This window comes from Phalacrocorax aristotelis, chromosome Z (assembly GCF_949628215.1).
Source record: "Phalacrocorax aristotelis chromosome Z, bGulAri2.1, whole genome shotgun sequence".
NCBI lineage: Eukaryota > Metazoa > Chordata > Aves > Suliformes > Phalacrocoracidae > Phalacrocorax > Phalacrocorax aristotelis.
Genome location: NC_134311.1, coordinates 55,847,283 through 55,872,785, shown reverse-complemented (window position 1 = coordinate 55,872,785; position 25,503 = coordinate 55,847,283).

Sequence of the window (25,503 nt, the reverse complement as noted above, 5' to 3'; positions counted from 1 at the left end):
ATGCTTTTTCCTAGCATCAGTACTCTTCCTGCATCTTGCCTGTGAGAAGACAACCATGCCTTTATTGGACAGGGGGAGAGAGAATATTTAAAACACGTGCATGCACACTTTCACCACCTCTTACAGCATGCTCAAGTCATGCTCCTGCAGCCATTTTGCTGCAGTTTGCCCCGACTGATGCCTGCTGAAGCAGAAGGCTTTACTGTGAACAGCACATATTAATTCAACCAGGGACTTACAGGAGGGGTAGTTAATGTACTGAAGCTGACTCTGCCCTCAGAAACATGTTTAGTCTGGCCCCAGAATTAAGCCAGCCCATCTGACCACTGGAAGATATTCACATGCACCAGTTTTTCCACTACTAAAGAGCCTTCGCTGGCTTTAGTTGCAACTGTGTAAATCCTAACAAGTTTTATGCTCAGAGGAAACCAATTTCTTACACATGACTAATTTCAGCATGATTAATTTAAGCATATGAGTGATCTGGAAGCCATCAGTGGAACCCTGAAGTGTCTCTTTTTTTTTTTTTTCCAGTAAAAAGCAGTGGATATACATTCTATATGGCGTTTACACCTGCAGATCTCTGCACAATGAGGCAAATAAACTCCTCCAAACTTTATATCCCTTCCAAAGCCAGTCATGGGATTCACTCAATATTAAGACTCTATGCTACAAGTAGATTGGTAAGTTTATGTTGGCATTATTAGAAGTAACATCTGTAAATCTCAGTTCATTGCAGTAAGAATATACTACTTCAGAGGTCACATTTTACAGAGACTTAAAAATCTGGTACTTGACAACCAGCTACTGAAGACAGTTGAAGACAGTTACCTCTATTCATGGTTCATTTACTGTAAAACCAGTTTAAGAATGTATAAATAAGCCTGTACAAAAAAAAATTTACTAGGTTCTTAGGAGGCTCAACAGTTTCTCATTCCTTTCATATTGGTCCAACAGATTCTAAACTACAGTAAAAACTAGCATGCTGCACACCCAGATTAGAGCAAAGTAAATACCCCAAATTTATTTAAATTATCCACAATACATGCTGTGTTTTTAGCTTAAAATAGATATGAGGAAAATAACAATCATGGCAGCTAGAATAGAACTCTTCTCTGTATACCTCTATTTCGTTAAACAAACCCACCTCTACAGTAATTTGATAATCTATAGTAGATTATCAAATGCTAACCTCATGCTTTTACTCATCAACAACACAAGAAATGATGGTGCTTGGAAAACAGAAAGATATTAAATACAAGAGTTGAAGGTAATTTCTTTTGCCTTAGCAAATGCTGGATGTATTTTTCAGTCCACAAATACGACAACTCTCTCACCAATGTAATCAAGGGTAACTTCACTGAAAACAATGACCTTCCTCCAACTCAACCAAAAAACAAAATCAAGTCCTATCTTTTTTCCCTGCTCAAAACTCCTTTCACTTCATAACTTCAAAAAATAATTGCAGGAGAACTGTGTTTTAATTTACCATGGGTTTGTTATACTGTGTTTACCAAATTCTGTGAATGCTGTGAATAACAATCTCGCAATAGCAACACCGTACAATAAGATACCCTCAGGTAGGTATTGCTCAGATGGGATGCTCTGAGATTGCTTGTTAATCACACCGTAAAACCTGACTTTGGCCTTCTTTTACAGTCAGATTTTGACTAGCTTGGACAATTCCAGCTATCTGATGTCCCCAGAAATTCATAAAGTACTTTGCACTATGGATATTTTGCAAGTGGGGAAACTGAGTCACAGAAAAGACTGTTTCCAAACCCACTCAAGGGAGCAGAGCTGAAGAGGGAACTCAGTCTGGTTCCCTTTCTGCTGGCAGTCTGTGCCACTGTAAGTGCTGCAAGGCACAAATTGTGCTGAGGATGCAGGGTGGGGCAGGGACCTTCCTCCACCCCCTACCTTCTCCACCCCTTTTTGTGTGAGTAAGGAAAAGCTGTAGTTCCTGCCCTCCTCTGTCTGCAGCTGTTTCTCTCTCCCCAGGGACAGGAGAAAATGCAGCTCTGGGCTTTTGCTCCTCACTGCTGACAGGTGATGAACTGCCCCAGGGATGCAGGTTTCCTCCTGGGGACAGACACCTGTAGTCGTTTCCCCTACAATGGGCCAACTTGGCCACTGTCCTTCATATCAGCATCTTGAGGGACACAGCAACCCCTTACTATGCTGCTTTGAAGAGAAAGTATAGAAATACGTAGTAAGTATAGGCTTCAGCCACCAGCAGCAGCATTATGGGTTAGCATTACTCCCCTTGTGAAGCTCAACCTTTGGCAAAACGTTGGCCAGATACTTCTAGTTATAAGCAAATTTTCCAGGACAACAGTGATTACATCACATTTAAAAGGCTTAGACTTCTGCTCTCCACCAAACCCTTTGGTTTGCCTTTGAGTAGGACTGAATTAAATACTTCACAACGTTCAGAGTTAAGAAAAGCAACTGCAGTGCTCCTACCAGCACTGAAAAGTCCCCCAGCAAGACTTCAGTAGTCGTTTCCTCACAAGAAACTTGTTCCTTGCTCGTTATTACTTTGATAACACAACTCTTCTCCCCTGATTTATTCTTCTGCGGGAAGAATATCTGCACAGCAAATTCCCCCTAGGCTGGTCACTGCGTTCGCAGGAAGCCTTTGGCTCTGCGCACCGGGCACTGCCGAACACAGCTCCCGCTGAGCCCAGCCGTGTTGAGCCGCGTTTAACACATCTCCACCAGACCCCGGGGTCCCGCCCAGAGCGGGGGATCACCCGGAGGGTGTCAGCACCGGACGCCGCTCTGCCCCGTCTTCGGGCGCCCCAGAGCAGGGGTGGGGCACCCCTCGGGATCGCCCCACTGCTCCCCGACCCTCCCGGCCTCCCCTTACCTTCCTCCCCAGCCCGTTCATCCTCCGAGGAGCGGAAGGGAGCGGGACCGGCGCTCCGGCGCGGCTGCCCAGGTGAGCGGGGCGGGCCCCGCCGCCGGTGCCGGTGCCGGTGCCGGTGCCGGTGCCGGGCCGGCGCCCCGCCGCTCCCCCGCGCCCCACGCCCGGCCCCGCTGCGATGGAACCGCTCCAGCAAAATGAGTTTCGCCTCCGGAGCTCCACCAGGGAAGGAGGGCGAACAGGCTTCTCCGCGCCGTCCCGGCCCCCCGGCCTCTCCCCGCGCCTGTGCCCCGCACAGATCATGTTCTGCCCTGACCGGGAACATTTAGTAACGGGGAAAACCGCCCGGGGAAAGTAAGGTGAACCAAACGCTCTGAGCCCCGCTTGGTTCAGTATGCTAGTAGTTACACGGCCTTTGGAAAACGGCAAACCCTTATATCTCCTGCAGAGAGTGGTAAACCCATCCACTGAGCAGATAGCTCGCTGCTGGTGCTTTTTGGGATCCTCGGGATCCTCCAGGCTCACAGTCGAGGAGAGGGGAGACAAACTGCCTGGGGTTGAGAGAGGGCAGCATGATCCTGATCTGGAGCAAATCTCGACTGCTAGAGGTGGGATCAGAGGCATACTTCAGACAGCCTATTTTCATCATTCACTCTAGTTTGCAGCAAATACCAGATAGGTGGAATGCGTCATCTTGGGAATGACATCTTTGAGAGTTGACTCCCTCACTTTGTTGCTCTCTCCTTCATGGTTTAAGAACAGCTTATTGCTGGTTTTCCTTTTGGAGTAGTGCTATTCCTTTGGAGTTCATTAATATTGTCAATACTGCCATTGCTCTGTAGTGGTACCCAAGGTCTCAACAAGGGAGCTGTACAAAATACTCAGCAAACACAATAAAAAACAACCCCTACCCAAAAAAGTCAAAGGCTTGCACACAGTGGAGAGCACGTGAATGTCACAGAAGTAGAGCAATGTTAAAGATGACTGGGAGGTGTGGGACAAGCAGTGCTCAAGTCAGAGCAGCTGCCAAGCCAAAACCCCACAAGACTACAGCTGACTACACAAAATAAACCCAAAGCACTGAACCAGTGCAGAAAATCAGTTCTAGAGAGGAGAAGCAGAACCAGCATGGGTCAGCAATTTATGTCAGATTGAGGCTAGGGACTGTGAAGAGCTGCCCTACTTCTAGGGGAGAAGACACACAGTCAGCAAACAGAGTCCTTCTTGAGCTCCCCAGAAACCCTAGACAGTGCATATATTGAAATGTCCTCAACAGCAGGTCAGAACATCCCCCCTTTTGTGGCCATACATCTGCAAGAGCTGTCATCTGGGAGCTCATGTCCTTGGTACTATCTCAAAGGTGCTGGTCCTGCATGGATGAGGTGGATGGGAGGTTTGCTGCAGCCTCAGCAGCACACAGCCACATTCTTGAATAGCTGGGACTGCAGCCCTGGTATGGTCTCAGAGGAGGTATAATCCTTCCTCTTCAGAACCTCTGCACAAGTGCCAGGTATCAACCAGCCTTTAACTGCAAACTTCAGAATCAGCTTTGCCCAGTTATTTCAAAGGATTATCATACAAGCAAGCATGACAGCCTGCCCTGGGACCCTGCTTTTCCCAGGCAGACAAATTAGGGACTAATGAACACATGCCTCTTGATTCTGCCGTTCTGTGCATCCAGGCTGCCTTCCCAATAAAGACCCAGGAGAAGGGGAAAGGATCTCACCCAGACACAGCATCACAATCAGGGCAAGATTTTCATCTGGACACAATGGCTCAGAAGTGCCCACAGTGCTAAGTTTTGGAGAGAGCCACACAGACTTTTTGCAGTTCCCACACAGGTCTTTCCCTGCATTTCTCCTTGCACTGTCCCCTTTGACCTGGCATGGCTTTGAAGACTCACTAGAAGAATGCAGAGACCAGCCAGAGCATCACTTCTCTGCCAGCACTGAGAAGCTGACACGGGAAATGCAGAAGGCTCAGCCCCATCGCTAACAACCACACTCTGTATGTGGCAGACAAATGACATTTTGCATGCGGTCTGAAAGGAGGATGCCATCCTACAACAACCGTGCTGTCAGCAAGGCTTTTCCTGAGCAAATAGCACAGGCATGCTCCCACTCACTTTTTATTCACCTGTGACTGGGCTGCTGGCACTAACTGCACTGCTTTATAAAATAAAAAGTAATGTGGTCTTTGTTTTTGGGGAAACAGTCCAAATGTAGTGGATTATTCTGCCTACTTTTCTTTTAGATGTAGAAGAAAAATAAAAAGTAAATTGTCTGGGTTTTTTAGTACATTTTTCATGCATGTAGATTTTAGCATGCACTAAGGACCCCACTTCAGGCTCAGTATACTGCTCCCACTGAACTTAATGGGAATGTGTCTGTTTATATTTTAATAGGGCTGAAATTAGGCCCTTCATTTGAACTTTATAGCTTTTTTATTCTTTTTTTTTTATTACTCTGTTTCATCATTCTTAATTTGCTTCTGCTGTGTTCTGATAACATCGTAAGTACAGTCCAGCATCCTGAATAACATCTTTAAATTCTATTATTCAAACATTGTGCCTCCTAGTGGGTAAGGTATACAGACTTCAACTGTCCTTCAGGTTGCATTTTCATGCTAATTTCTTGGGACTTTCTTCTGTTAGTATCAAGGAGGTAATTTGCAACATTTTTACCACTCTGGAAGTCCCTCATTTCTTTCCTATGCTGTTCACTTTGCTCTTTCTTGCACACAGCCAGATAGGTTCTGAACATTTGGCCTTTTCTGAACATTTGGCCTTTGTAATTTTCTCTGCTGTGCATAAATCTGCTATTAAAATTCCTCTCATCCGCAAACCTGTCTGTGAGAAGCCCATTCCTGAGATGTTACTGTACTCATACAAATAGTAAGGAAGTGGGTGATTGCATATCCCTGAGTGGAATTTCCTGAGTATATCATCTGTGCCTGAACTGAACTGTGACAGCAATAGAGTTTCTTATGCAAGCAAAATGCCCACTCCATGGATTCTGGGGATTTTGAAAGAGGTATCCAAGATGTGTCACAGATAAGACCCAGGATACTGCTTTTGTTGGGTGAATTCCCCCATCTATTGAAGCAAATGACAAACTCCAGGAGCTCACCAGTAGGTCTAGGTACAGGAAAGTCCACCATCCATTTCTGCCTCCTTAGGTGACTGCAGCCCGGGTGTAGGTCCAGCTTACAGCCTCCACATGTAGCTTATGAAGAGACAAACTCCAGATACCTGCTGCTGGTTGGGCTGAGGCATGCTTGCCCAGACACTCCTTCCTGCCCCAACTGGAAGGACCAGAGGCTGGTCCTCTTAGGCTCAGGCAGACTCCAGAGGTCAGATTAAGTTTGCACTTGACCGTTTGTTTGGCATTAGCAAAGCACATGATAAAGCATTCCTGGTCTTGCAGACAGACCCAGCCCCATGAATGGCATCCTCACTCATTTCTCTGCTGCCAGAATTTCCTCCTGTGATCTCACAGTAGGCAGAAGTAGGATGTCTTTGACACTTAGACAAGAACTTTTTTTCTTTATCATTTATATTTGGCCAGCATTGAAGATGCTGCTACTCTCAATAGATAAGAAATCATCTAAAATTAGCTGCACTGGAAATTACAAATGATTTTTATCTCTGAACATAGATAACATACGATGTGTAGGTTAGAATATTAATCCTGAAAAGGCCATGATTTGTGAGACTGCAAGTCAAACTGGAGCATACGACACAGTTTCATTATTTTTTTAATCCAGTCTTTATACACCAGCTTGGGTTTAATCTCTCCTCACTTTTCAGGTCATCACAAGGACAAACAGAAAGAAAATCATTAAAGGTTGACGTTAGAAGCTGAGGCAAATAGATATCTAACAATACTCTCAGGCAGAGCACAGCTGGGTGAATAGGACACTGCCTGATGGAGATTTGTCATGTGATGTGTACTCAAAAAAGCATTGCTTTTGTCACTGGCTAAGAAAGAACCATTCTTTGGAGGAGGAAGTGTTGTTCAATAATAGTAAAATTGAATAACGATGCACATCATATTTCCAAACTCTTCCCCTGCTTGATGCTTTTGAAAGCCTTCAGGGAAAATGAAGGGCTAATTCTGTCCCACGCTGCCACACATTTCCAAGGACTTTCTGACAAAAAAAAAAAAAACACCAAACAAACCAAAACCAACAACCTACAAAAGAGCCAATACTCCAAAAGTCCCAATTCTTGAGCCTGGCCTGCAGAAATAAGATGGTGGCACAAATGGTCACTGGTCACTTCAGAGTGAGAGGTCTCAGTTCAAAGAGTTTCCAGCAGGCTTCAGACAGTCCTGATAGCCTTTTGCTTTGCTGGGACTGCTAGCATGAGTAAAAGGCTGCAGGATCCTTCATTAATCCCTTTGTTACCTATAGGCCTCAGTTATTTAATTTGCCCTAGTTAATAATTTACAGTGTAATCTCTGTATGTAGTCAATGACATAATATTTTAAGAACATATCAGCTGATGCTACAAATTGCATCAGTTGATATGTACGGTAGCTTCTTGTCTTGCCTTGGAGTGGTTCACTTGTTTTGTAGACAATCAATTGTTAAATGAGACCTCAACTGATATTCTGATTGGACTTTTATGTTCTTATGAAGTAGATCTAAAAAAAGCACAGGAAAATTTATAACCTACAAGCCAGAAAGCCACAAACATCACACAAACCAAACACTCATGAGGGATATCACTTCTCTCTAGACTTACTACAAATCAGGAGAGAACACTACGTCACACTGTGAAGAAGAACTAAGATACTGAAACACTGAATTCAAGGAGCCAGACTAGCAGAATTAAGCAGCACTAAGCCATTCATATCTAGAATAAGGAACATACACCTCACCGCGTGTTTCAGATGAAAATTTCTCTCCCTCAAGTATATTTAGGATGCCTAAGGGGCAGGTCCTTTTGTCAGTGAAGTTCACTTGAAGACATTGTTTTGTTCTTTTGACATTAGGCAACACAAGGCTTTGGTGGATCATATTATCCTCTTGTGACTTTGGAATAATCTGTTGCACTGATAAAACCAGGTGAAGGAGGCATTCTCTAATTGGAAAACAGTTTTAAGGAACCCAGTAATTCCTGACTTGTACTGCTCTGTCTTCAAAAAATAAGGCATTGCAGCGCAAACTCGTATTAAAAGCAACGTGAAATAAAAATCTTCTCTAGCTCAAGCAAAGTTCTCTACCCTTTTTACTACCTCCCACAAAAACCCGCTCATTAATAGCATTGGGGATTTGCTGAGCATCCATTGACATAAACTTTGCTATAGAATAGTATTAGCAGTATTCATCTTAGCCATCACAACGAAATTCCTATTCTACTCATTTTGGCAGGCTGTGTACTTACTGAAGATATCTTCCCTTCTGGAAAGACAGAAGCATGACTTTCAAGAGCTACAATATTTTGCAGAACCCTCTTACTGGATCACAAGATGGGAACCAGGGGGTAGAGCCCCTCCCACTGTAAGGGAAGATGAGGTTCGTGACCACCCATGACCTGATGAGATGCATCACAGAGTCCTGAGAGAATTGGTTGATGTAGTTGCTGAGCCACTCTCCATGATATTTGAAAAGTCATGGCAGCCAGGTGAAGTCCCTGGGGACTGGAAAAAGGGAAACATTGTGCCCATCTTCAAAATGGTTAGAAGGGACAACCTGGGGAACTACCAACCTGTCAGCCTCACCTCTGTGCCTGGGAAGATCATGGAACAGACCTTCCTAGAAGCTATTCTAAACTACATGAAGGACAGGGAGGTGGTTTGAGACAGCCAGCATGGCTTTACCAAGGGCAAGTTCTGCCTGACGAACCTAGTGGCTTTCTATGACAGAGTGACTACATCAGTGCACAAGGGAAGAGCTATGGATGTCATCTGTCTGGATTTCTTTACAGGCCTTTGACACAGTCCCCCACAGCATCCTTCTCTCTCAACTGGTGAGCTATGGATTTGATGGGTGGACTGTTCGGTGGATAAAGAATTAGTTGGATGATCTCATCCAGAGGGTAGTGGTCAATGGCTCGATGTCCAGATGGAGACCAGTGATGAGTGGTGTCCCGCAGGGTCCATACTGGGACAAGTGCTGTTTAATATTTTCATCAATGACATAGACAGTAAGATCAAGTGCACCTGTGGCAAGTTTGCAGGTGACACCAAGCTGAGTGGTGCAGTTGACAGGCCAGAAGGATGGGATGCCATCCAGATGGACCTGGACAAGCTGGAGAGGTGGGCATGTGATCCTTATGAGGTTCAAAAAGGCCAAGTGCAAGGTCCTGCACCTGGGTTAGGGCAACCCCCGGTATCAATACAGGCTGGGAGATGAAGGGGTTGAGAACAGACCTGTGGAGAAGGACTTGGGGGTACTGGTGGATGAAAAGCTGGACATGAGCCAACAATGTGTGCTTGCAGCCCAAAAGGCCAGCCATATCCTGGGCTGCATCAGAAGCAGCGTAGCCAGCAAGTCGACGAGGGAGGTGATTCTGCCCCTCTACTCTGCTCTGGTGAGACCCCACCTGCAGTGCTGCGTCCAGTTCTGGAGCCCTCAACACAGGAAGGACATGGAACTGTTGGAACGGGTCCAGAGGAGGGCCACAAAAATGATCAGAGGAATGAAGCACCTCTCCTACAAGGAAGGGCTGAGAAAGTTGGGGTTGTTCAGCCTGCGGAAGAAAAGGCTGCAGGGAGACCTTATTGCAGCCTTTCAGTACTTAAAGGGGGACTATAGAAAAGATGGGGACAATCTTTTCAGCAAGGCCTGTTGTGACAGGACAAGGACTAATGGTTTTAAACTAAAAGATGGTAGATTCAGACTGGATGTAAGGAAGAAATTTTTTACAATGAGGGTGGTGGAGCGCTGGAACAGGTTGTCCAGAGAGGTAGTGGATGCCCCATCCCTAGAAACATTCAGTGTCAGGTTGGACGGGGCTCTGAGCAACCTGATCTAGTTAAAGATGTCCCTGCTCACTGCTGGGGGGTTGGACTAGATGACCTCTAAAGGTCCCTTCCAACCCAAACCATTCTATGATTCTACTTGGCCAAAGCACAAAAGAAGGAAGTAACATGAATCATTTTGTGCCTGTAAACTCTCAGGGTAATGCTTCAAACACACAAACATTAATTCCACTATTTTAGAGCACTCCACAGGAGGACTATGTTGTAAGCATCCTTTGTCAAAGGTTATTACATCACAGACTGCATACTTGTGTGACACCCATGCATGGATGGACAGGCACAGGGCTCATGCCAAGGCAGCTATGACAAACACAAAGATCATGAGTCATTAACATTTGTAAAGCACATTGGAGTTATGGGATAAAAGACAATATACCTATGCAAGATGTGTTAATATGATGTTTACAAATGGATGTTTCTGCACCTACTAGACTACAAATATTTTAACAGGTGCATTTGAAACCTCTCCAATGTTACAGCTCTGAGAAACTACCACCCAACTCATCATATAGAAAAAATCTGGTTTTTTTTAAATCTCTTTGCAATAATGCAATGAACCTGCACAAACACAATCACCCCTGAATAAGTAAGGAGACAGATGCAGCAGGAGATTCCTTTTCTTTGTGTGCTGCAGTGTGTAACCCAGAGCCATTGCACCAAATTATTGGCATTCAGATCTGCAAGTCATGGATATCTACACACAGCCTCAGTTTGGATAGTTTGACCCTCTTCCTGGCCCTTTTGCTTTTCATTATACACATGGATGCATTAGTGTAAGCATATACAAGAAAAAGTAACATTAGGAATGACTAGAGCAATTTAATTTTAGAATACCTTATAGTGAAGATCTGCTAGATCCAGCAGTTGACAGAAAAAAAAATCACTGAACTCTTCTACTTCGTGTCACAATAAAATGGTATACTTTTTATTATAATACCTACGCTTGTCTCATGATGTTTGCAAAGTTAGCTATAGGTATGGAAGGCTTGGAGAAAAACAATCTCCAGAGCAGGAATAGAAAAGCAGAAGCACTTAATAAAAATCAAAATAAAACATACCTGTTCCTGAAGAGACATGGTGGCAGAACTGCACATTTTCCTCTGACCTGCACAGCCCTGTCTAAGGCACAACAGCTGCAATCTGCTCATTTCCACAAGCAATGAAGATGACTTTTGTTGCCCTCCGAGAAGCATCCAAGTGTCTTCACTACAGCTTAATCTCTCTTCCCAGCTGTGGTTGTAAGGTTGTTAAAATTGTATCTGTACAAAGGACAGAGAAGTCTTTTGCACAGGGGAAATGAGAGTATAAAAGGCTGCACTGGGTTCAAGGCACAATGCTGAAAGTGTAGCAACAAAGAGGCACAGTTGCCCCAAGCATAGCACCTCAGTCCCTCCCTTCTGAAGGCAGCCTGAAATTCATAAACCTGGGGGCTGCGGCTCAGTGAACAGCTGCGTACCAACGGTTTTACTCATGAAGTGGCAACGTGATACCCAACATGATATCCATTGTGCCAAGTAAAGGGCTCCCAGGCTGGTTGCAGCCTGCAGCTCATTCAGCCTTCACACTCCACAGGGGTGTGGATGAATTGCTGGAGTGGTGGCAACCAGCTCCTACCTACCTTGCTTCCTTATTTGCCATTGTGCTGGGTTGCTGTATGTGCTATAGATGGTTGTGTAGTAGAGGCATATATCTGCTTCCTCTTGGGAAGATGGCAGAGAGCCTAGGCTCTATTGGCTGCTCTGGTTACAGCAGTTACTTGTCCTCCTTTAGGAGAGGCAGAATGACTGATATGCTCACAGGCGCCTTAGGTTGGAAAGGTTATATGCTTTCCATATGTTTTCCATACATATTTCACTTGCACAGACTGTGAGATCTCCAAATCCTGATAGAAGTCACAGACAAAGACAAAGCCTTGACTCAGCTGAATGAAGGCTTCCAATGTAAGGACAAAGGGTACAACAGCTATGACTCCTCCTCAACTCTTTTCTCGTAACAGAATGAGCACATGAAATCACAGGTCAGAGGGCAGTCCTACCAACTTTTGGAAAATACCTTCTAGAAAATGTAATGAACTCCAAATGTCAAAAAACCAGGTTTTTTCATTCTCCATTGTAATCTAGAGTTCAAGACCATTGCAACAATATACAGCTATTTGCAACTTCCTTGCTGACCCAGACCATTTTCACCCACAAGTCAGGTAGGTAACATATTTTTTATCTGCAGTCAGAAATCACTGTGGCAATGTTTCCAGGTTGATATCAATAAACCAAGTTCAAACCCATTTAAAATCTGACCTTTAAAATGACTTAATGGGTTTCTCAGAGCATTGTATGAGAGTGATTATTTTTCCATAGTGGGTAATTTCAGATAATAATGAATACTACAACTTCAGCTAAAGAAGGAAACAAACTCCAGGAAAAAATCATGCTGCCTTAGACTTACGACAGTACCAGTTAATTTTCATTAAAAATGAGATGTGTTTTTGCTGAGACTATCCTGCCTCAGTTTCCTTTCCAACTTCCAAATTAATCCCATTTCTTCTCCCTTCCTTTCTATCTTTTTCCTCTTGTCTCTTGAAGCAGTTTCTCTCTTACAGTTTTTGCCCTTTTCCCACACCTGCCTACAGGGATACACTTTGGTCTTCCATTCCGAAAAAAACTTTTCCTCAGTGGTAACTGGTTTTCAAACTACTGCTTTCTCTCACCATCCTTCTCTCACCTCCAAGATTCTGGATTATGCTGCTTGCTTTCTCTATTTAATTTTCCTCTAATTAAGTGGTGATCCCTTAAAATAGGTCTCTGGTTTATGCTTTCTCTCTCTTCCATCAAATTGTTCTTTTAAAGGCTGATCATGCTTTCCATCAACCTGAGTCCCTGATATTGATGGAAGAGTACGTAGTGACAGTGACCATTCACTTCATGGGCAGCTGGGATTGCTCGGTTGCCTGAGCACAACCAGAAGTAGGATCTACATACAGGAAAGACAATTGGAAACAAGGAATGATGAAATATATCCAAGGGAGCAAAACTATCCTAAAGCAGTTCTGCCTCTTCCTATCTGTGACCAGCAGCAGGATGATCAATCTGAAGTTAATCTAACAGTGTTCATATGACACTCCTGTCCATTGTGAGGTCATAATCTACAACTACTGCTGCTCCTTTACTCACATGGCTCTGAAATGAGTCTGATAGGAAATACTGAAGGCAGTCAAATTGCCTTCTCATCATCCTTTCTACAAGGAGTAGTTTAGCATCAGCTAGCAGTTAACAAGACTACCATTATACAGATACGCTTGCTTCAGCAGAATGTCAACAAAACCTCCCTGAAGAAATATGATACCCTGTTCTACAGAGAGACAAAGGAGAAAAGGATCAGAGGTACAGTCCGGCATCAAAGGGAGCGACTTCACTGAAACTCTAAGAAAACTCCTTGTCTGTGACCCTGAAAGATTACGTTCTTAGCCCAAGTAAGTAAAAATCGTGGTTTACTCTGGAGCAGTTTAATCCACAACATGCCCGTAGAGCTGTACACTGCAAAGGCACTCAGTTCTGTATCCACAGGGTGGTCAGACATTTCTCCTGACCTCTTTCTTTACACAGACTTTACCTCCTTACCCCACCCATCTCTGAACATTGACAATGGCCTACAATCACACATACGTTTCTTCTTGTCCATCTAGTGTTCTCTTTTCTTCCAAACCATTCATTCCAGCAATCCCCTAAAAGGTGGTCTTGTTTTTTTTCAGCTATAATCTCTCAAACCTACCTTTAATTAAATCATTGTTCTTTGCTCTGTTTTGACCTATCTTGTAGACTGGAGCAGAAACGGAAAAATGTAACATTGTTTGGGTTTTGCTGGCACTGTGTAGGTATGTGGTGTTCCACAGATTAATTAATTACTGCTAAAGCTTAGTTCAGCTACAAGGCTGGTTGCTAGCTATTCAGCTCTCCTGACTACAGAAACTTTCTTCTCCTTGCCCCTGGAGAGTGTATAAACAGTCTACATGCAAGGTTTTTAGAGTCACCACAAAGGTTCCCACCTGGGGGAGGTTTTTTAGCACGGGATGGTGATATTACATAGCACAGTGAAATGTACTTACTGGAAGAGTTGTAACACTCACCATGCATGAGGCTTATGCAAGTTCTGTGTATTTGCTTAGGCTTTTTAGTATAGGTGACAAAGTGAGTAATTTTAGGACATGGAATGTCTCCTTGCACGGGAAATGGAAGTTGGTAAGTCTGGAGAATATAAACATGCTTAGTTTTGGGAGGGGATAGAAGAAGGAGTGAGCCAAGTACTACAGGTTTGCTTACCCTGAAATAGACCTGGATTCCCAGATTCTACCATACGTATTTTAATCACTTGGAAGCTGATGTTTAATGCTGGTTTCATGTTTGCAGTGTGGTAGGTCATGTTTGGCCATCATCTGAGGAGCAACGCAGTAAGACTATTTGTGCTGTGCTGACAAATGTCATTAAGATAGGAACAGGAGATGAACTACTAACTGATTCAGCACGAGTCTCTCAGCTTGCAGAAGCTCTAAATAAAGAGACAGAGGGAAAAAAAACCATGCAAACAAACCAGTCAGAGGAAGTAGGAAGATGTGAATTAAAGCCATGACTAGCTGCATAAAAGTCCAAAATCCCAAAATGATGATCTATAAATTCCCAGTAATACTGCTATCTGAGCACCCTCTAGTGGTATGCAGTTGAGAACAAACAGCTCCAGAGACGAAAATGTGATCCCACATGATAAAAATAATCAGAAGACGTAGTGTCTTGTTGACTTTGTTTGGACAATTAATCACTGTATCTGTGTTTCCATTTGGAATACAGGGAAGTAAATCAATATTCAAAAACAATTCATTATTTTTCTCCTGGCATTCTGTTCCCAGCATTTCCTTAATTTTCATGTCGTATGACTGGTTAAAGGCTTCTGTTCATTTAGAAGTATTCTATCAATTTGTTTCAAATGCATTTTCTTTGGAATGGGAGATTCAAGCCAAAGGAAAAATAATAAGCCAGTATAACAATACAGAGGGAAGATATGGAGGGAACAGAAGTCAATCCAACTGATTTCCAATCCCTGTGGCACCAAGATATATTTTAACTTAACTGAAGATACATACAGAACTTGTTTCATTTGCAGACAAGGCTATTCACTATTTTGCACTTGCATTTAACCTGGAAAAGTTGTGGAGACTGGTCTAATCATGCAGCAATCACACTTCATTACTTTATAGTTCAATATTTTTCATTAAAACCTTAAACTTAATTTTATATATGCACAGAATATACTTCATGTTGCTCTCTTCCACATGTTTTTTGACTTATGGTCTGTTATCATTTGGGTTCAACATACAAGAATTGTACTCTGCTAAGACCATGGTGCTACAATTCTGAATTATTTTTACCGTAAAAAAATCCTTCATCCCAGATAGCAGGAGATCTCTTATTTCCTTTGGAAATCTCCATCTTCTGCTGACACTCAGGAAAAAAAGGAGAGTCTACTGCTTTTGGAAGAAGGGGCAGGTAACAAAAGAAGAGTACAGAGACCTCGTTAGGTCTTGCAGGGAGAAAAATAGGCAAGCAAAAGCCCAGCTAGAACTCAACCTGGCCACTGTTGTAAGGGGTAACAAAAAATGTTTTTACAAATATATCAACAACGAAAAGACAATCAAAGAGAATCTCCATCCTCTATTGGACGCGGAGGGGAACATTGCAGCTGAGGATGAGGAAAAGGCTGAGGTACTAAATGTCTTCGTTCCCTCAGTCTTTAACAGTAAGACCAGTTATCCCCAGGGTATTCAGCTCCCTAAGCTGGAAGGTAGGGACGGATCGCAGAATAAACCCCCCATAATCCAGGACAAAGCAGTTTATGACCTGCCGCTCCACCTGGACACTCACAAGGCCATGGGACCAGATGGGATCCACCTGAGAGTACTGAGGGAGCTCACGGAGGAGCTCGCCAAGTCATCATTTACCAGCAGTCCTAGTTAACAGGGGAGGTCCCAGATGACTGGAGGCTTGCCGATGTGATGCCCATCTACAAGAGGGCCAGAAGGAGGATCCGGGGAACTACAGGCCTGTCAGCCTGACCTTGGTACTGGGGAAGGTTATGGAACAGTTCGTCCTGAGTGTGCTCACCAGGCATGTGCAGGACAACCAGGGGATCAGGCCCAGTCAGCAGGGGTTCATGAAAGGCAGGTCCTATCTGACCAACCTGATCGCTTTATATGACAGGGTGATTCACCTAGGGGATGAGGGAAAGACTGTGGATGTTGTCTACCTGGACTTTAGCAAAGACTTTGACACTGTCTCCCACAGCATCCTCCTAGAGAAGCTGATGGCTCATGGCTTAGGCAGGTGTACTCTTCACTGGGTAAAAAACTGGCTGGATGGCCAAGCCCAGAGATCTGTGGTGAATAGAGCTAAATCCAGTTGGCGGCTGGTCACGAGTGGTGTTCCCCAGGGCTCAGTGTTGGGGCCAGTCTTGTTTAATATCTTTAGCAATGATCTGGATGAGGGGATCAAGTGCACCCTCAGTAAGTTTGCAGATGACACCAAGCTGGGCAGGACTGTCGATCTGCTTGAGGGTAGGAAGGCTCTGCAGAGGGAACTGGACACGCTGGATCAATGCGCTGAGGTCAATTGTACGTGGTTTGAAAAAGCCAAGTGCTGGGTCCTGCACTTGGGTCACAACAACCCCATGCAATGCTACAGGCCTGGGAAAAGTGGCTGGAAAGCTGTCCAGCAGAGAAGGACCTGGGGGTGTTGGTTGACAGCCAGCTGAACATGAGCCAGCAGTGTGCCCAGGTGTCCAAGAAGGCCAACAGCATCCTGGCTTGTATCAGGACTAGTGTGGCCAGCAAAAGTAGGGAAGTGATCGTGCCCCTGTACTCGGCACTGGTGAGGCCACACATCAAATATTGTGTTCTGTTTTGGCCCCCTCAGTACAGGAAGCATATCGAGTTGCTGGAGCATGTCCAAAGAAGGGCAATGAAGCTGGTGAAGGGTCTAGAGAACAAGTCTTACGAGGAGTGGCTGAGGGAGCTGGGGTTGTTTAGCCTGGAGAAGAGGAGTCTGAGGGGAGACCATATTGCTCTCTACAACTACCTGAAAGGAGGTTGTAGTGAGGTGGGTGTTGGTCTCCTCTCCCGGGTCACTAGCGATAGAATGAGAGGAAATGGCTCAAGCTGTGTCAGGCTAGGTTTAGGTTGGCTATTAGGAAAAATGTCTTTACTGAAATAGTGGTCAGGCATTGGAACAGGCTGCCCAGAGAGGTGGTAGAGTCACCATACCTGGAGGTATTTAAGAGACGTGGCACTTCAGGGTGTGATTTAGGAGACATGGTAGTGTTGGGTTGACAGTTGGACTTGACTTGATGATCCTAGAGGTCTTTTCCAACCTTAATGATTCTATGATTCTGTTCTATGATTCTATTCTTACAACATTTCTAGACCCACCAGACATTACTCCTGGAGACTTTGCCATAGTGAAGGCACTTGCCATCAGGAATAGTTGAACTGGTGGTGCCAGGCAAAACTTACGTTCTCCTACCACAGGGACTGTGGGCAACCTCCTCTGTGGCAGCACTAGCCTGTGCAAAGAGTAAATCTTCAAGGAAGATGGATATCTGTAACTATAGGAGGCTTAACACATTGGAGTGTCAAATCAATCCTACAGCAGGGTCTAGGCTCCTTGAAGAAAGACAGGACCATAGATAAGGCTCCCTGAAGTTGAGATATCTATCTTTGGTACCTGCCTTGCCAAGTGACTGGATTTGGCCAGCAATAACAACAAATGGTGGCTTCAGGGAAGGGAAAACGCAGCTTTGTCAGATCACACCCTCCAGGGCTCCTGCTCTGTGTGAGGACATGTGAATGGAGGCACATTTCAATTAAATCACATAGCTGAAGACATCCCTTACCCTCAACAGGCCTTGTCCTCAGTGCTCAGACTCTTGCCTCCCCCCCCTCTTTTCTTTTTCTCCATGGGAAGCATGGAAAACACACTCCACCTCTACTACACCTTACCTAACTGAGCTTCCAACACAAGGGAAAAAATTGTCAATGAGTATATTACTGTTGATTCCTGTGAAAAATATATGTGTTCTCATGGTTATGACTTGAGAAGAGACAATGGAAAAGATCTTACGTCCTGAATGAAAGGCATGGAGGACAACAACTTTCCTAAGTTATTAAAAAATCCATGGTAAAATATCACCCCAAAATGGTCTTCAACCTGGAAGGTGGCGGTCTAAATTCTGGAACATTTCAGACAGTTCACAAAGTATTGGGACCTGACTATTGCTCAGTGTCCTGAACACAGCCATGACCCACTAAAAATGCATATTCCATCTTAACCAGTCATCTACTGAGGGAAAAATCAAAGTGAGGACCCCAGCAAATATGTCTAGTTTCCAATTATCTCTTACTTTTTCATCTTCTCCTTACATACGTGAGAGAAATAATTTTTACCTTGATCATAAGATATGCAGCCAGAGGGGTAATTTAAAATATTTGATGGAGCATGTATTTGAGAAATACAAGCAGAAAAAAAAGTTTTCATTACAGTTAATTACAGCTAAAATGGATTTAGAAGAGAAACTGCTCATATTTTAAAGGCAGCCATGAAAAAAATGTAATGAGAGTCAGACCCTCATCTGCACTTACTGTGGTTTGCATTGGTGTAACCTTGCTGCCTCCAGAAGAGTTTGTCTCCCTTTATACTCCTCTGAGTGAGATGAGAATCAGGCCCACAGCCTACCTGCCCACCCTTGCCATGATGATGATGATAACAATAATGAAAAAATTAATGGACCTGGAGTCAGTATTAAAAATTGCTTGTACCTAATACTAATTTTCCTCATGGCTGTGAAGCCCTCTTTTTGATGAGAAGGAAAACAGAACAGTTACCAGCTGTTCACATAATGACGAACACTAATACGGGAAGACATGCATGTTAATGAGCTGGGGGAGGGGAATCAGAGGGTGCAGCTGTAAGTGCAAATCTTTCCTCTGAGTATTTTGGTAATCTGATGGCATGTCATGCTGGCAAATAGGCTTGAGACTGAAATCAGTCCCAGATACGGAAAACAGCACTTTCAGAGTCTGCTTCCAGCCCTGGCCAGGTGAAGATCATCCTGTCCTTCACCAGGCTGTTAACAGTATCAGGACAGGTATTTTCACCACATTTGACATCTTCTAAAACACTATTATTGCAGCCACAAATGAACAGTCAAACAGAGATGACCTCATGGGTCCAGCAGAAAATAACAAGTGAAGAAAGAAAGAGACATGTGGATCAGAGCTGGGGTGAGAACAACGATGCCCTTTGTACTCTCTGGTCTGCACATTACACAAAAAATTGAAGCTAAAAGCTTGCCTGCATGCAGAGTTGTAGGATCTTCTTTCAAAGTCTGATTTAAAACCTGATGTAGCTGATTTAGTGCATAAGCCAGTGAAAATCAGTCTTCCCTTAGTTTAAATCCAGCTTATTTTCATTAGGTTTAGTTCGGTCAACCACAGGCTTATGCTGAAATAAGCTGTTCAGCCCAAAGTAAGGTCTGCATATAGGCTTACAGTGCTTTAACTGACCCACCTCAATTATGGGCAGACTGGACCGGCTCCCAGGTCTTGTGGAGGTGATGGACTTCAGGCTACCATAGGTGCAAAACCCCTGCTTGCAATTCACTTCCTCCCAATTTTCTGTAAACAGTCTAAAGGGGCATTAGGTTCTTGAAGGACCTCAGCAATATGAGTCCTGGCAGCTTTATTAGAAGATAAATTTGTTCAATTTGTTCACCCTGAGCAATTTTAAGAGACTAATCATCAAAACTGAGCAATGTCAAAGGGTAGGTCTAGAGAAGGAGGCCTGCTTAAAAAGAAAATCTTGCTCCAGAGCTTTTGATCTGCTGAGGATTGCTTGGCCACGTCCACAGGTGCCAATCCACTGATCTACAGATTACAGTTCTACATAGGCAGAGGTAGGATTGCCAATGTGAAGGAGAGTGTGGGGCGTAAAACAGAATAGGTGGTGTAAAACCACATACCTGGGCCTACACTGATTTACATCAGCTAAAAATGCCTTTGAGGTTTTTGATGTGTAAACAGGTCTTTACAAAAGGGTTAACATTTCATGGAAGGATGCTCACTTACTAGGTTTTTATTTCTCAGTAACAGATGTGGCACTTAAATCAGTACTGCAAGTTGTTATATCAACCTCTATGTCAGGCTCAGATTGAAGAGAGGCTGTTGGGGACACGTTCTCTCCTGATTAATATGAAGACAGAGCTTTTTTTTTCTTTCTTAATGCAAAGAGGAGACTGAAGAAAAACGTTTACCATTCTAGCTCAGTTTCTACAGGAAAAACATGTGCTGCACAGCAGTCAGCACTTCTCAGCAGAAAAAACTGAGACCAAGAACATGGAGAGATGTGAAATCGAAGAAGAAACAGAAAACAGGATCAAGACAGATAAATTAGAAAAATAATTTAGAAAAACTCAATTTCCTAGTAAGTTCTAGTTAGTCTCACAGAACAAACTGAGATGAAGTGCAAAACAGGGAGTCAGACTCCATCAAGATGCAAAGGTTGCGCAGCATGGAAGCCAGTGGAATCATATTAATTTCTTTAACATTGAAAAAGTTTTCAGAAAAGTAAAAACTTGTGTTTCTTTTGCAAATGGCTGTAACAGCTGAGCCTGAGAGATGCTCCAACAACAGGAAGAAGTGCAGAGTTAAAAAAAAAGCCCCGAACAGAAGTTTTTTAGAATTTACAATTGAGGGTAGAGGGCACTTCAAAAGGTGAACTGATCTGATGCCTACCTGACCCACAAGCTGATCCCTACCTGAGGGATCCCACAACATTGCTCGTTTGCTCCTGAACATGTTCCCTGCAGCACTAAACAGCAGTCAGAATAGGGCTGGAAGAAGCTCCAGGAGATCTATGCTGGCTGCCTTCCTGGAGGCAGGACCTGGTACAAGATGAGGACCTGCTGGGGCTAGATGTAACTTGCTGTTACAAACTTGCACTCTGCCTGGAGACTTCATGACATTTGTCCCTGGAAGGAGAAAGTTTTCCAAACTCAGTTGTATTTTGCTGCATATTAGGCTTGTTTATACTTTTTCTTTCCCTCACAGATATGGCAGATAACTGGTTACCATCCTCTTCAACGCCATGCCTCTGAGTCCATGTCTACTCGCTCTTTTTTTTAGGACAAACAAACCAAATTCTTCAGCATGACCTCCCAACTACGTTTTCCAGTCCTCTAGTCATTCTTGCCCTGGTCCTCCAGACTACTTCCCACTTCTAGCATGGTACAAGGTGGGTGGTGGGTATACACAGAAAAAGAGGTTTCTGAAGGCCAAATGAACACTCAGGCTGTTTAGATGAATCTGTAAATAATCGGGAAAACCACTGCCATTCACTTGGTGAAATCAGCCTTTGCAGAATTTCTAGCACTTTTCCCACATGCAGACTAAGGGCTTTAGTTCTGCAGAAGCATAAGGGCAGAGATGTTTAAGTCACTCTCCCAACCTGAGGAAACCCAGATCTCTTGTCCCCCTAATTATCAGCCAGACAAGCAGCTGCATTTTCAGCTGCCACTGCAATTATAGAGGGTGTTGAAGCCACCACACTCTTGAGAACAGACTCTCTACACCCCTTCAGTCTGCCTCTGGCTCAGCTCCCCCTAACAACCCACGTCAGGGAAGTACAGCAATCTCTTCTGCACCTAGGAAACGTTGTGCAGGCGCACTCCGCTATGCTATTGCTCTGATTGTAATCTCCATTGACATGGCCATGCTAGAGATAAAATGGTCTCCACCTTTTGCACTCCTGGTAAAAGCATCACTGCCCTACAGGTACAAGGCAATGATATGCCAGTGCCCAGCTACTGCATGACCACTTCTGACAAGAAGCAACAATGAAAAGCACAGAGAAAATTCAGTGCAGGGAATATGTATCCACATCGAGTTGCTATTCTTAGCGTTAGAATTGCGTTGAAATAATTCCATGTGTGCTGAAAACCTTATGGAAACTTTAACAGCCCAGAGAAGTTAAGATGTTGCATTTTCACCTCTGGAAGACTGCAGCACAGTAAGACACTGGCCATGTACTAATCAGAACCTTTAAAGATTGGTTTTGAACTTCAAAGCACTGAAGTGTGTTAACTGACTTTAAATACGTGAATAACCAACAGGACATCCAACATGGCTTCACTGAGGGCAAATTGTGTGTGACAAATTCTGTGGCCTTCTACAATGGGTTTACAGCACTGGTGGATAAGGGAAGAGCAACTGACGTCATCTACCTGGACTTGTGCAAAGCATTTGATATTGTTCTGCACAACAACCTTGTCTCTAAAATGGAGAGACATGGATTTGACAGACGGACTACTCTGTGGTTAAGGAACTGGCTGAATGGTTGTACTCAAAAGAGTTGTGGTCAACAGCTCGATGTCCAGGTGGAGACCAGTGATGAGTGGTGTCTCTCAGGGGTCCATACTGGGACCAGTATTATTTAACATCTTTGTTGGGCATGGACAGTGGGATCGAGTGCACCCTCAGCGACTTTGCAGATGACACCAAGCTGAGTGGTGTGGTTGACACTCTAGAGGGAAAGGATGCCACCCAGAGGGTTCTTACAGGCTGGAGAGGTGGGCCTGTGTTAACCTCATGAAGTTCAACAAGGCCAAGTGCAAGGTCCTGGTTGGGGCAATCCCAAACATGGATACAAAAGGGGTGATGAGTGGCTTGAGAACAGCCCTGCAGAGAAGGACTTGGGGATATTGGTTGATGAAAAACTGAATATGATCTGGCAACCTGTGCTCGCAGCCTAGGAAGCCAGTCGCATCCTGGGCTGCATCAAAAGAGGTGTGGTCAGCAGGTCAAAAGAGGTGATTCTTCACCTCTACCTGGCTCTTGTAAAACCCCACCTGAGTACCGTGTTCAGCTCTGGGGCCTCCAGCATAAGAAAGACATGGACCTGCTCGAATGGGTGCAGAGAAGGGCCACGAAGATGATCAGAGGGCTGGAGCGCCTCCCTTCTGAAGGAAGGCTGAGACAGTTGGAGCTGTTTAGCCTAGAGAAGAGAAGGCTCCATGTAGACCTTATAGTGGCCTTCCTATATTTCAAGGTGGCCTATAGGACAGGTTGGGAGGGACCCTTTATCAGGGAGTGTAGTGGTAGGAGGACAGGTAATGATTTTAAACTGAAAGGGCGAACATTTAGATTAGATATTAGGAAGAAATTCTTTACAGGTTGCCCAGAGAAGTTGTGGATGCTTCATTTCTGGAAGTATGCAAGGCCAGGCTGGATAGGGCTTTGAGCAACCTGGTCTAATGGAAGGTGTCCCTGTCCATGGCAGGATGGGTGGAACTAAATGACCTGTAAGGTCCCTTCCAGCCCGAACTATTCTATGACATTAGGACTTGAAAATAGTAGGTCATTGATGTGCTTATATTTAAAAATATAAAAAGTAATTTATTGAACTGTTGGCACCACTTGCTTCAGCTTCTTCAGCCTCGTTTTCATGCAGTAGTTGTAACTGCACTGCTGTAGCACGGACAGTGCAGTGCAGGCAGCATGGGAATCCTAATGATTAAAAGATGTGATGGTCCAAGGAAGAGCATGGGATTTGTGATGCAGGCCAGATGTGAAGAGGTGTCATGAGTAGGGATAGGGAAAGTGAAGAGAAAAAAACTGATCCAGTTGCTTGCTAGCTAAGCACATTCCCTCCTGTGCAATAAAAGCTGTAGAGGGGCTTTGGAAGTGAAGAGGGCATCAGAATGTAATTATACATTAAATCATGAAGCAAGAAAACTGCATTGAAACAACACTGTTAGCATCATGCAGTTAGGCATTCAACAGCTGGAAATTCTGATGAATGTTCAGGCAACTTGTAGTTCTTGCAATACCACAACATTTGAGGTCCTGACTACAATGTTAACAATGTACTCTTATTGTTTGATTTTGTGCGTGATGTAAGTATCGGTGTGCTCAGCCATGTTTTGATTACTACGTCCCATTGTAAGGATCTAGGGTTGGGGTCCTGTTTCTCTTCTTATTAATACTAGCATAAATTCCAAGCAACTGCATTGAACTCAAAGAAGTGCAGGCATAAAAAAACCAGATGTAAGCATCAATTGCATAATATCCTATTCTTACATGATCAACAGAAACTTAAAGTGGCAAGTAGCTGGTGAAAGATACCACTGTGAAAGCCTGAAGTGAAGACTGCTATCTTCACTTTGAATAAAATTACTTTTTACTCTAAAGGAGCTTTGTAGATTCCAAAATATCCTTTGTAGAATCATGGCTAATTGTCAGATGATTGAGTCACTCCAATTGAAGCCAGTAAAAAATCATGCCACTGCAGCTGTAAAGAGTTATGGATTTTAAGCCTCTAGACTATTTTTAACAGCATGTAAAAGAATATAAAACACGTAATTATTCAAATGAGATATGTGCAATCTGAAATATGCAGTGTTTTGAAAATAAGCAAGCATCCTGACACCTGTAACATTGCTGCAATTTGGCTGGCACTGTGATTACACCAACTATTAGTGCAGCTGTCACCCCAAATGCTGAATACAAGCAGGGGGTAAATGCTTCATTTAGGTAAGCAAACATATCAGGGTTTCTAAATGAATGATAATAGAAAGATCTTACTTGGCTAATTGTTGTGGTGCCACACACACAATTTGGCAGGAGGATGGTGCTGTGAAAGAGGAACACATTTCTCAGTTTGGGGTCATGTTGTTCCTCCAATGTCTGACATAAACATTTTAATTTCTCCTCCAGCTTGCAGAGTTAGGGCATGTGTGTATGTGTGTAGACTTCTACAGCAACACTCACGCCATTAACTATTTACTAACACTGGTCTATTAGCATCTGCAGCCAGATCATTAGCTGATGGAAGCTAGTATGCACTCACTGAAGACACAGCAACATCCCACTTGAGACTCTTGCCTTTATATTCCAGAATTTGTAGGCTGCTCTTTCAAGCTTCCAGACCCAGGCACACTGTCTGTATCCCTGTCTGGATAACAAAAACTTCCTTTCAAAGCAAAACAAATAAAAACTAAGGTGAACAAAATGACATGACTCATAGTTAAAATCCCCCAAGAAAAGACATTCTTTACCTAAATCAGTTGTGGCAGCTATTAATAATCCTGCCAGCTGTTAAAAGAGGCCTCTTCAAGTGTACTGAGATCTCAACTTAAAGGTCTCCTGACAATGCATCTACTGCAGCATTTCAAAAATAAGCCTTACACTCAGTTAAACCTTCTTAATCTTTATTTGTAATGACTAAAGTGATTTATCTAGGCTTCAACAGTCCATTAGTTTTAATGATGAATATTGGGAATTGGAGTATTACCATAGACAGGTGTCAGCAGTGTCCTCGGAAAAGGAAATACTTTCCTCAGTGCAGGTCACAGGACAGCGAGGAAACAGGTGAGGCTCATGTCACATTTTGTTCACAGTTGTTTAAACATTTTTATAGAATCATAGAACCATAGAATCATAGAATCGTTAAGGTTGGAAAAGACCCTTAAGATCATCGAGTCCAGCCACTAACCTAGCACTGCCAAGTCCACCACTAAACCATATCCTCAAGCACCACATCTACTCTTCTTTTAAAT